Source organism: Furipterus horrens, unplaced genomic scaffold (assembly GCF_987537825.1).
Source record: "Furipterus horrens unplaced genomic scaffold, mFurHor1.1.pri manual_scaffold_6, whole genome shotgun sequence".
NCBI classification, from domain to species: Eukaryota; Metazoa; Chordata; class Mammalia; order Chiroptera; family Furipteridae; genus Furipterus; species Furipterus horrens.
In genome coordinates, this window is record NW_028327176.1 from 145696913 (window position 1) to 145710011 (window position 13099).

Sequence of the window (13099 nt, forward strand, 5' to 3'; positions counted from 1 at the left end):
AGATGCAGGTAATTTGGTAGATTTTGTGAGGTTGCATGTGGAATTTCTCTTCTATAGTTTCGATTTCCTCGGTGAAATAAGAAGCATGGTTATCAGCTGAGATTAAAAGAGAGTGGGGTGGGAGAAGTTTAAGGCAAGAAGCAGAGCTGACACCAGCATGTTAGCCCATGCCCTCCTGAAGGCAGTTGATATCCAAAGCTTAAAAAAAAAAAAAAAGCATAAAACCCTTTATTCTGTGAATAGCTAGGGAAAGGAAGCAGGATTCTTAAACAGCATTAAAAGCCCCCCTGCAGTTTGCAGTCGTAAAGTGAAGCCACTCATTACAGTTGTGTCGTTTTCTCCAGCTCTGTTTAGCTGCTCAGATGCAACTGTGAAGTGTGGTGAGATTAGCCTATGATCTCATTTATAAGAGGAATCTAATGGACAAAATAAACTAACAAGCAAAATGGAACCAGAGACATGGAAACGTGGAACAGACTGACAACATCCAGAGGGGAGAGGGGAGGGAATAATGGTGCAAAGAAGGGGAAGGGACTAGACAAAGAACATATCTGAATAACCCATGGACATGGACATGGTGTGGGCATTGACTGTGGGAGCGGGAGGTAAGCCAGGCTGAGGAGGACAAAGGGAGAAAAATTGAGACAACTGTAATAGAATAACAGCAACAAAAAGAAGAATGGAATTTCCAGGCCAAACAATGATATCTACAGATGCAGCAGAGTGAAGGACAAAGCAAATCTCACCTGAAAAGATTATGTTATCCTCAAAATACATGCAGCAAGAAAGAAAAGCTATAGCTCCAGCTCTGAGGGTGAGGGTGCTTTCTGACTGGCCTAACCCATTCCTATGATTTAATTTTCCTCGCCAGCAAGTAATTAGGCATAAACATGTGAAGCAGTTCTGGCCAATAACACAGGAGCAGAAGTCTGGAGGGAAAGGCAGTGCTATTGGTTTTCTTACACAAGATATATGGGATAAGCTGTCTCTCTTCTTCTTCCGGACATTGTCATATTCTCATATTTTCGTAGATCTGTCAAGCTCTCTCTCAAACAGGAGGAGAACTAGCCAAAAACAAGTCAATATGTTGAGTAAAGGAGAGAGAATTTGACAAGAATGTGAGTTCCAAATGATGTTATCATTGAGTAGTGAGTCAACCAACCCAGAAGCTGCTCTCTGAGGACTTCATTTTCTGTAATTTATTAAATCTAATATTCAAAAATGGAGAGAGGAAGGGAAATAAGGAGGTAGGGAAGGAGATAGGGAAGGAAAAAGAGGAAATAACTAAAATAAATATAGAATTTTAAAACTTAGAAAACCATTTTTTTTTTATTTTGGTTTTTCAATTACAGTTGTCCCCTTTTCCCCTAATTTCTCTCCCCCACCCAACCCACCCCCTCTCCCGCAATCATATCCCTCCCCGTTCTCCATGTCCATGAGTCTTTTATACCGGTTCTTTGACTAAACCCTTCCCTTACTTATCCCCCTTCTCTCCCTCTCCCCTCCCCCCTATTGACTGCTATTCTGCTCTTTGTTCTATTTAGTTCCTTTGTTTGTGTTGTTCTTTAGTTTCCTGTATTAGGTGATATCATATGGTATTTTTCTTTCTTTGCCTGGCTTATTTCACTAAGCATAATTCTCTCTAGTTCCATCCATGTTGTTGCAAATGGCAGGAGTTCTTTCTTTCTGCTACATAGTACTCCATTGTGTAAATGCACCACAGTTTTTTGATCCACTCAGCTACAGATGGGCACTTAGGTTGTTTCCAGCACTTAGCTATTGTAAACAGTGCTGCAATGAACATAGGAGTGCATAAGTTCTTTTGAATTGGTGTTTCAAGATTCTTCGGGTATAATCCTAGCAGTGGAGTCGCTGGTTCAAAAGGCAGATTCATTTTTAATCTTTTGAGGTAATTCCATACTGTTCTCCATAGTGGCTGCACCAGTCTACATTCCCACCAACAGTGCAGTAGGGTTCCCGTTTCTCCACATCCTCGCCAGCACTTGTTGCTTGTTGATTTGTTGATGATGGCCATTCTGACTGGTGTAAAATGGTATCTCATTGTGGTTTTTATTTGCATCTCCCTGATGGCTAATGATGTTGAGGATTTTTTCATGTGTCTATGGACCTTCTGTATGTCCTCTTCGGAGAAGTGTTTGTTCAGGTCCTTTGCCCATTTTTTAATTGGGTTGTTTGTTTTCTTGATGTTGAGTCGTATCAGCTCTTTATATATTTTGGAAATCAGTCCCCTGTCTGTGATGTCATTGGCAAATATGTTTTCCCATATGGTTGGTTTCCTTTTCATCTTGCTGATGTTTTCTTTTGCTGAGCAGAAACTCTTCAGTTTGATGTAATCCCATTTATTTATTTTTTCCTTTATTTCTCTTGCTTTAGGAGATGTATCCGTGAAGAGACTGTTACGTGAGATACCTGATATTTTCTTGCCTATGTTTTCCTCTAGAACTTTTATGGTGTCACGGCTTACATTTAAGTCTTTGATCCATCTTGAGTTTATTCTTGTGTGTGGTGTAAGTTGGTGGTCTAGTTTCATTTTTTTGCAGGTCCCTATCCAGTTCTCCCAGCACCATTTGTTAAAGAGGCTCTTCTCACTCCATTTTATGTTCCTTCCTCCTTTATCAAAGATTAGTTGACCATAGAGGCCTGGGTTTATTTCTGGACTCTCTATTCTGTTCCACTGATCTATATGTCTGTTCTTATGCCAGTACCAGACTGTTTTGATTACAGTGGCTTTGTAGTATTGTTTGATATCTGGTGTTGTGATTCCTCCTGCTGTGTTCTGTCTCAAGATTGTTTTTGCTATTCGGGGTCTTTTTTGGTTCCATATGAATTTATGGAGTATTTGTTCTAGGTCTGTGAAATATGTCATTGGTATTTTAATAGGGATTGCATTGGATCTGTAAATTGCTTTGGGTAGTATGGCCACTTTGATGATGTTGATTCTTCCCATCCAAGAACATGGTATTTGCTTCCATTTATTTGTTTCTTCCTTAATTTCTTTCTTCAATGTTATGTAATTTTCAGAGTACAGGTCTTTTATCTCTTTGGTTAAGTTTACTCCTAGGTACTTTATTTTTCTTGTTGCTATAGTAAATGGTATTTTCTTTTTTGTCTCTGTCTCTGCTATTTTATTGTTGGTGTACAGAAATGCCTTAGATTTCTGTATATTTATTTTGTACCCTGCGATTTTGCCAAATTCACTTATTATATCGAGTAGTCTTTTAGTGGAGTTTATAGGATTTTCTAGGTATACTATCATGTCATCTGCATATAATGAAAGTTTTACTTCCTCTTTCCCAATTTGGATGCCTTTTATTTCTTTGTCTTGTCTGATTGCTATGGCTAGGACTTCCAACACTATGTAGAAAAGGAGTGGAGAGAGTGGACAACCTTGTCTAGTTCCTGAGTTCAGGGGGAATGCTTTCAGTTTTTGTCCATTGAGCATGATCTTGGCCTCAGGCTTCTCATATATAGCCTTAATTATGTTAAGATATGCTCCCTTTATTCCCATTTTGTTGAGTGTTTTCATCATAAATGGGTGTTGTACTTTATCAAAGGCTTTTTCTGCATCTATTGATATGATCATGTGATTTTTGTCTTTCATTCTGTTTAGGTGATGTATTATATTTATTGATTTGCGAATATTAAACCATCCTTGCATCCCTGGAATGAAGCCCACTTGATCATGATGTATGATCTTTTTGATGTATTGCTGGATCCTGTTTGCCAATATTTTATTGAGGATTTTAGCATCGATGTTCATCAGTGATATTGGCCTGTAGTTTTCTTTCTTTGTTGTGTCTTGACCTGGTTTGGGTTTAGGATAATACTGGCTTCATAGAAAGAGTTTGGGATTTTCCCCTCTTCTTGGATTTTTTGGAACAGTTTGAGGAGGATAGGAGTTAGTTCTTCCCTGAATGTTTTGTAGAATTCGCCTGTGAAGCCATCCGATCCAGGGCTTTTGTGTGCAGGGAGATTTTGGATTACTGTTTCAATTTCCTTCTTTGTTATTGGTTTGTTGAGACTTTCCACTTCTTCTTGATTCAGTTTTGGAAGGTTGTATGTTTCTAGAAATTTGTCCATTTCTTCTAGATTGTCAAATTTCTTGTCATACAGTTGTCTGAAGTAATTTCTAACTATCATTTGTATTTCTGAGGTATCAGTCGTGATTTCTCCTCTTTCATTTCTGATTTTGTTTATCTGTGTCTTCTCTCTTTTTTTCTTGATTAGACTGGCTAGAGGCTTGTCGATTTTGTTGATTTTTTCGAAGAACCAGCTCCTAGTTTTGTTGATTTTTTGGATTGTTTGTTTAGTCTCTATGTCATTTAGTTCTGCTCTGATCTTGATGATTTCGTTCCTTCTTCTTGCCCTAGGCTTTGTTGGTTGTTGTTGTTCTAGTTCTTGTAGCATTATGGTTAGGTTTTTTATTTGAGATTCTTCTAGCCTTTTCAGATATGCCTGTATTGCTATAAACTTCCCTCTCAGGACTGCTTTTGCTGTGTCCCACAGGTTTTGGGTTGTTGTGTGCTCATTATCATTAGTTTCTAGAAATTTCTTGATTTCTTCTTTGATGTCATTGTTAACCCATTCATTATTTAATAGCATGTTATTCAATCTCCATGAGTTTGGGTGTCTTTGATTTTTTTCTCTTACGTTGATTTCTAGTTTCAAGGCATTGTGATCTGAAAAAATGCTTGATATGATTTCAATTTTCTTGAGTTTGTTGAGGCTTGTTTTGTGACCTATCATGTGGTCTATCTTTGAAAATGTCCCATGTGCACTTGAAAAGAATGTATATTTTGCTTCTTTGGGGTGAAAAGTTCTATATATATCAGTTAGAACCATGTAGTTTAATGTGTTGTTCAATCCCTGTATAGCCTTGGTGTTTCTTTGCTTTGATGATCTGTCTATTGTTGATAATGGAGTGTTGAAGTCCCCTACTATGAGTGTGTTGTTGTTGATATCCTTCTTGTGGTCTTCTAGTATTTGCTTTATGTATTTGGGTGCTCCTATGTTGGGTGCATATATGTTTATCAAAGTCATATCTTCTTGATGGATTGTTCCTTTAAGTATTATGAAATGTCTTTCTTTGTCTCTTTTTATTGTCCTTGCTTTGAAATCTGTTTTGTCTCATATGAGAACTGCTACCCCGGCTTCTGTTTCCGGTCCGTTTGCTTGGAATATTTTTTTATATCCCTTTACTTTCAGTCTGTGTAAATCTTTTGTTTTCAGGTGTGTTTCTTGTAGACAGCAAATATGTGGGTCCTGTTTTCTTATCCATTCCGTTACCCTATGTCTTTTAATTGGAGCATTTAATCCATTTACATTTAAGGTTATTATTGACGTGTATTTATTCATTGCCCTTTGTACCTCTGTTCCTCTCCTCTCTTGTTTTTTTCTTCTTTTTTCTTAGAACACTCCCTTTAGCATCTCTTGCAATGCTGGTTTGGTGGAGATGTATTCTTTCAGTCTTCCTTTGTCTGAGAAACTCCTTATTTCACCTTCTATTTTGAATGAGAGCCTTGCTGCATAGAGTATTCTTGGTTGTAGGCCTTTGTTTTTCATTGCTTGAAATATTTTTGACCATTCCCTTCTGGCTTGTAATGTTTCTGTTGAGAAATCAGTTGATAGCCTTATTGGAGCTCCCTTGTATGTTATTTGCTGTTTTTCTCTTGCTGCTTTTAGGATTCTCTCTTTGCCTTGGAATGTTGCCATTTTAACTATGATGTGCCTTGGAGTGGGTTTTTGGGGGTTCCTCTTGATTGGAACTCTCAGTGCTTATTGGACTTGCATAGCTTTTTCTCTCATCAGGTTCGGAAAATTTTCTGTCACTATTTCTCCTATCAGATTTTCAATTCCATGTTCCTTTTCTTCTCCCTCTCATATTCTGATGATCCTTAAATTATTTTTTCTAATGCTATCCTGTAATTCCCTTACATCTTGTTCATATTTTTTCAATGGTTTTTCATTTTGCTGTATTGTCTGGGAGTTTTTCTCTACATTATCTTCTAACTCACTAATCCAATCCTCTGCTTCATTTAGTCTGCTTTTGACTGAGTCTACTGTGTTTTTCAGTTCAGAGATTGTATTCTTAAGTTCTTCCTGGTTCTTGTTAACAGTTTCTATGTCTTTTTTTATGCTGGTGTAGTTCTCTGCAAGTTCCCTGTAATTTTCTTGGAGCTGCTGGTAACTTCCTTGAAGGTTGTCATAGTTGATTTTAAGGATGTCGAGTATATTGAGCTTCTTTACCACCATTGTTTTGAATTCCATGTCTGACATTTGGGCTATGTCTATTTCATCTATCTCTCTTTCTGAGGATTCCTCTTTTCTTTTCATTGAGGGGTTATTTTTGCATCTTACCATGTTGGATTCTTTTTGTTTTTATTTATTTATTTATTTATTTGGTTTTTTTGGGGGGGGGTAGTCTGCTTTGACTTCCCTCCTTTGTAGTGTAATATTCTTTATCGAAGGTCTGGGAGTTTCAGTGGTGCAGTCTCTTTGATATCCTGAGCCTGATGTTCTTGAGTTACCCTTTATGTCGTTTGTTTATGCTGTTCGGTTATATTTCAGATGTTCTTTGATAGGATCTTCCTTCTGGCTAGTTGGTTGAGAGTCACTCTATCCGCTTTGTCTTGAGTTCTTTTGTGGATATGTTGTTAAAGACATAAACACACAGCCCAGGCAGGAGACCCACACCCTCAAAAAGTATCCCCCACTCTATCCTGCTATCGTTAGCCAACTAGCCCATATTAATATAAATGTAAAGAGATTAGAGCTTTTATACTATAAGAAGAATAGATAAGAGTTGTTTTGGGGGAGGAAAAATATAATTTTTGATAGAGGGGGTGATAGATTAATAATAGTTGACACTGTGCAAGCCAGTAAGTAATATTTACATTGTATGTTAATAAAAATAGAAGAAAAGGATAGAAAAATACATAATATAGTAAGAAAGTGGGATTGTATTGTATTTGGGTTTATATAGTAATTATATTATATTATTTAGAGTGATAGGAGGCTAAGCTAGACACACAAACGAATAAACAACGATTTAAGAGAAAGGATGAGAAGGAGAGGTTATATGCAACACGTTAGAGATAAAGTTTGTTATTATTGGAAGAGGAGAAGGAAAAACACCCCCCAAAAAATCCCCAAGAAAATAGAAGAAAGAAAAGAAGAAATAGAGAAAGAGAAGAAAATAAAAAATTTACCACAAAACCCCCCCCAAAAAAACCCCAAAAGGGAAGAAAGGAACAAAGAAAGATAGAAAAGAAAGAATAAAGAGGAAAGAAAGAAGAGAGAAAAAAAATTGAAAAAATATATATATATAAACCCCCCAAAAAAACCCCAGGAAAAGAATAAAGAAAGAAGGAAAGAAAGGAAATAATTAAGAAGAAAGAAAGAACAAGGGAGAAAAAAATTGGAAAAAAAAATTTAAAAAAGCGATGTTTTTACTCCGTTTTAGCCTTGGTGTGTTGCCTTCTTTTTCTGGGTCCGCAGCTGGTCTAGTGTGGCAGGTCAGAGGTTCTTGTTTTTTGCAGGACTGGTGTGTGCCCCGATTGCCGCTATGGTGCGCGCCCGCGGTTGCCGGCACGGCGCGCTCCCTTGCTGCCCGCTGGAGCCAGTTGAGGTGCCCTTGCGCGCGAGCCCCTGCACGCTCGGGCTGCCCGAGAGTTTGCCCCGCGGTTGGAGCCTATTGTTGCTGGGCCGCGGTGGTTCCCCGTTTGCACTGAGGTGTCCCTGCGCGCGTCCCTGCCCGCGCGGGCCGCCCGAGCGCTTTCCCCGGGATTGGCTCCTGCTGTCGCTGGGCTGCGGTGGTTCCGCGTTCCAGCCGAGGTGTCCTTGCGCGCGTCCCTGCACTCGTGGGCGCCCGAGAGCTTTCCCCGGGATTGGCGCCTATTGTCCCCAGGCTGAGGTGTTTTTGCGCTCGCACGCTGCCCCGTGCCCTTAGTCCCGCTGAGCCAAGCTCCGGGAGTTGGTCTCTCGCCTCTTAGGGCAGGGCCGGGGACACTTGTGCTCAGTGGAATCGAGAGTCCATGAGACGCCGCCTCCCGCTGTTCCCGTGCCTCAGCCGCCCGCCTTCCCTCACCCGTCTGGGCGGGCACAAACAGAGCCTGCGCTAGTAGTCTGCTTTCCGGCCTAGGGCCCTGCGCCCACGGGAGCTGTCTAGGGGTGTCTGTGCACGGTTCTCTGCCTGTTCAGTGGGCCCTCCCTGTGCCCGTTGGGGCACTGATCTTATGTCCGTTGGGGAGTGTCCGAGGGACGCCTGGACTCATGGCCCGCGCGCCTGGGCCAGTGAGTGAGAGCACTTCCCTATGTGCACCCCCGCGACCCAAGGGGAGGGTTGGGGAGTGGATGAGTGCGCCTCTGTGCCTGGGCTCCTCCAGAACGGCCTACCATCCCCAAACTTTCCTCCCCTCTCCACCATCCACTAGAGAAAAATATAAAGGAGAATTATGTTCTCACTTGCCTGGCAGCACGCTGTCTCCTGTCCTTCGGCGCCAATGCAACTAGGTCAAGTCCCGTCTCTGCCAGCGGGCAGAGATCCGCTCTCCACCTGACTCCTCTCCGGGGCAGCCTGTGGTCGCCAAAAATCCTTTGTGTGCTTCCCGCAGTCAGGAATCCCGTTTCATCCCCTTTTTCTCCGCTATCCTCACTAAACAGGTTGTTCCCAGATGGATTTTCTCTAATCCAGCAGTGCCTTGGCTCAACTCCCGCCTATGTCCAGCTGCTCACTGAGATGTTCTGTCTGCAATTAGCCCAAACTGCAGATGGGTCTCCGGAGCCTAAAACCGCAACCTCTCCTCACTCCTCCGCCATCTTACCTTCTCTAGAAAACCATTTTTAAGTGACAGTTTTGGCACTAACAGTACAATTTCTCACCAGTGAAGTCTTCTTTCTCAGATTACAGAAACAGGAATGCCATAAAAATCACAACGTCAAACCTCTTACTTGATAAATAAGAATGCTGAGGTCCAGACACTCTAAGTGGTCAGCCAACTTCACAGTAATAGTTGTAGCAGCATCAAGACCTTGACTCAAGGTTCTCAATTTCAAGTCTAATGTTGAAGTTCCATTATCAGTTTTAATATCTTCGAATAAAGATGACACCATTTTCCCTAACTACCCCAAATGCTTGTTGTGAGAAGCCAAGGATATCATATCTGTGACTCATTTTGAATTCTAAGCAGTGTTATTTCACCATAAATAAAAGATACCAATGTTAAAAACTATCACAATTTTTTGAACTTAAAAACAGGTGGTGTTGCATAGTAACAAATGACTCAATTTCTCATTCATTAATTAAAAATCTTAATTACACAAAAGTTCATGGTTTTTTTTTTCTTTATAACATTTTTTAACAGAAGCAAATAATATTGGATCATGGACAATATTGAGATTTTAAAATATAATTTGTTTTTAACCAATTCTCATAAAGATAATATCAAGATCAAGAATTACTCTTTTTCCTGTCCTGCAAAGTCATGTCAATCATCTTTTAAGCAATGTCAGGCATATAGTTTTAATTTTTTTTCCTTTTTATTGAATTTATTGGAGAGACACTAGTTAACAAAATCATATAGATTTCAGGTACACAATTCTACAACACATCATCGGCACACTGTATTGTGTGTCCACCACCCAAGTCATGTCTCTGTCCATCACCATTAATCCCACCTTTATGCTCTTCTACCTCTCCCTATCCCTATTTCCTTCTGGTAATTGCCATACTGTTGTCTGTGTCTATGAGTTCAGGTGGGGAGGGGATTGTTTGTTTATTTCTTTGTTTTTGCTTAATCCCTTCACCTTTTTCATTGTTTTTGTGCTTCCAAAATGTCATTGACACCTCTCATCCACTGTTGTCTTCTATTTCATTCACTGTTCCCAAATGGGATTTATATATATATATATTATATACATTATATATAATATATAATAATATACATATAATTTTTAAATGGAATGTGTGCGTGTGCTTTAAAATGAGCAGGAATACATATTTGCATCTCATTTACCATTTATAACTGGATGTTCTTTAATGGATTTTCAAGTGTTGAAATATTTTTTGCATTCCAGAATAAAGGCTATCTGATCCTGACATATTATTTTTAGTATATGTCTAGATTCTCTACTAATATTTTATTTTCATGGTCCAAACCTAGTTTCATAAGTAAAATTTGCTATTTTTTAATCCCCTCTTTCAATTTCAGTAACAGGTAAAACTAGAATCCAATTCAAACATACACAAATTATTTGAAGAAAAATGTGTCAGACTTTTCTCCTTACTTTCTAAGATAAACATTACATTTACGTGCCTACAATTTTTTTTTCTCCCCTTTTGGCTCAGCAACTAAGGGTTTTTTTTTTTTTTTAAGTCCTTTACAACCTCCTATTTCCATTTTACCTGTTTTTAATATGCATGAGAATTTAGAATATCATCTCCTTTTACTAAAAGATCCTGTGAATAACCATAAAGTTTTTGAGCTTGTGTTGTAACTGTAGAATAGTTGAAGGAGAGTATGTGTGGCTGATTTTTTCCAAAGATTAAAAAAAAGCTTTCTTCCAACAACAATGTGAAACTGAATCTGGAAAGTCAACTGATTTAATTGATGCAAAACCAGGCTGCTAAAATGCAAGGCTTAAATACCAGAGCCATGATACAAAAGAATATTATCACTAAAATGTAAAATAAAATGTTAAATTCAAATAGTATGAGCATCTCCAAGGTTGCCTTTTCTTTGTTTTAGCATGGCTATCAGGAATGCTTTGTTAAAGCTATAAATAACTTTGGCATTTATAGATTTATCAAAGAGTAATTATGATATAAAGAAAAATTAATACACCTGCCTCTAGAATTTTCATACTGTTCTCATAATTTTCAAGGTATATTGTGCATACATGCACATCTAAACACACACACACTGTCATCTTCCCCTACTATCAAAAGATTACATGAAAAGACCATAGTCAGACATCATACTAGTAATAACCCCTGGAAGGCTGCTTGAGGGATAGTTTGTGTTGCATTTTGTGCAGTTTCCTGCCAAGGTGATTTCTATGGCAACCCTTATTTGCATTCTTCCCAATGCTGGCAAAATCTACCATGTTCCGTTCAATATTGATAGAAGTGTTTCATCTACTCTTAAGCCCACTTGGGAATTCATTTTATCTACCTTGTGAGACCATTCTCTTGTGGTAGTAAGGCATCAAGCTTTTTACTGTTAAAATGTTAATTACATTTTACCACCGTTTTTATAGGTCACTTCATCTCAATTGTTACAAACATATTTATTCACAATTCCATAATGCTCTCATTAGTATGCTATGGAAATCTGACACAGTGCACAGAAGTTAGCTTAATAACAAGCTACAGAAATATATCCTTAAAGACATCTGTGAAACATCTGTAGAATTGTAATTATGCAAAATAACTTTTCAGTAAATGAGATAATAAGCGATGATATTTAAGGTCAGCATTGTATGACCATAACCTGTCTGCTGGTATGACTATTTCATGCATTTAATACCAGCAGTACCACTACCTACTAAAGGTTATTTGATAAATTCCATGCTTGTTAAAAGTGACACATGTATAGCCCAGAATATCCTGATATCTAAAATAATAGACACAATCATAGTATTTATTTGTAAACATTTTCTCTGAGACATGTCAAGGAGCTCTACCCATAGCTCACTCATCCTTGGACTATTGGCCTGAAAATTTATTTCTCATATCACAGGAAATATAGATGCTAAATGCCTAAATGGCTTGCTTAGATCCATATAACAGATAGGAAATAACAATGGAATTTCAAGTTATATCAGAACAGACATCCAACTAAATATAATCTGCTTTCTTGTAAGAGTTTCTCATGGAAATAGCCCTTCATATGTAGTGAGCAGGTTACTGGTGTTACCTTGAGCAAGTCACTTAATTTATCAGAATCTTATTACTTTTTATTTGGAAAGAAGAATAAAAGCAATCACCTCAAAGTTCCCAATAAAGAATAAACATTATTGCCCTGGCCAGTGTGGTTCAGTGGGTTGGACTTCATCCTGTAACTAAAAGGCTGTGGTTTTGATTTCTAGTCTGCACACATATGGGAGGCAGTCAATTGATGCTTTCCTCTCACATTCATGTTTTTTCTCTTGCCCTCTTCTCTTCCTTCCTCTCTCTCTAAAAGCAATAAAAAAGTGCCCTCAGGTGAGGATAAAAACAAAAATAATAATAATATATTTATGGTAAAGCTTATTAACTGTATTGTTCAAATCTTTTATATCCTTACTGATACTGTATTATTTTTTAATTTTTATTCACTTAATTTCCCCAAAGCCTAGTAAAGATCACAGTAGAGAAGATTAAACACCACCTGACTGAATGAATAATAAGTAAATGGATACATGTGGTGCTTTTCAAATTGTAAAGCACTATGTATTGAGGTTAGAACTTTAGGTGAGTCTTCCCATTTGCAGAAAAACTCCCAGTATAGAGATAGCATAATGTATTAGTTTTCTATTGCTGATTTAACAAAATACTCCAAAGTTGGTGACTTAAAACAACTCAAGTAATACAGTAATACAAGCAATACAGCTCTGTAAGTTATAAATTCAACATGGGCCTTACTAAGCCAAAATAAAAGTTTTAGCCCAGGGCTGTATTCCTTTATGGAGACACTAGACTAGCTTCTAGAGGCCATTCACATTCCTGGGTTCCCTCACTCCACCTAAAAATGAGCAACGTTACATCCTTTCACGATAAAAACACTCATCAAGCTAGGAATAGAAGCAAATTTTCTCAACATAATAAAAGCTACATAAAAAATCTCACAGCAAAGATCATGTTCAATGGTGAAAGACTGAAAGCTTTTCCTCTAAGATCAAAAATAAAGCAAGGATAACCACTTGTACCACCTCTGTTTAACTTAGTACTAGAAGTCTTAGCCATAGCAATTAGGCGAGAAAAAAATAAATAAAAGGCATGCAAATTGGAAAGGAAGAAGTAAAATTATTTTTGTTCGTAGATCACATTATCTTGTGTATAGAAAATCATAAAGATTGCATACATAAACAACATATGAAG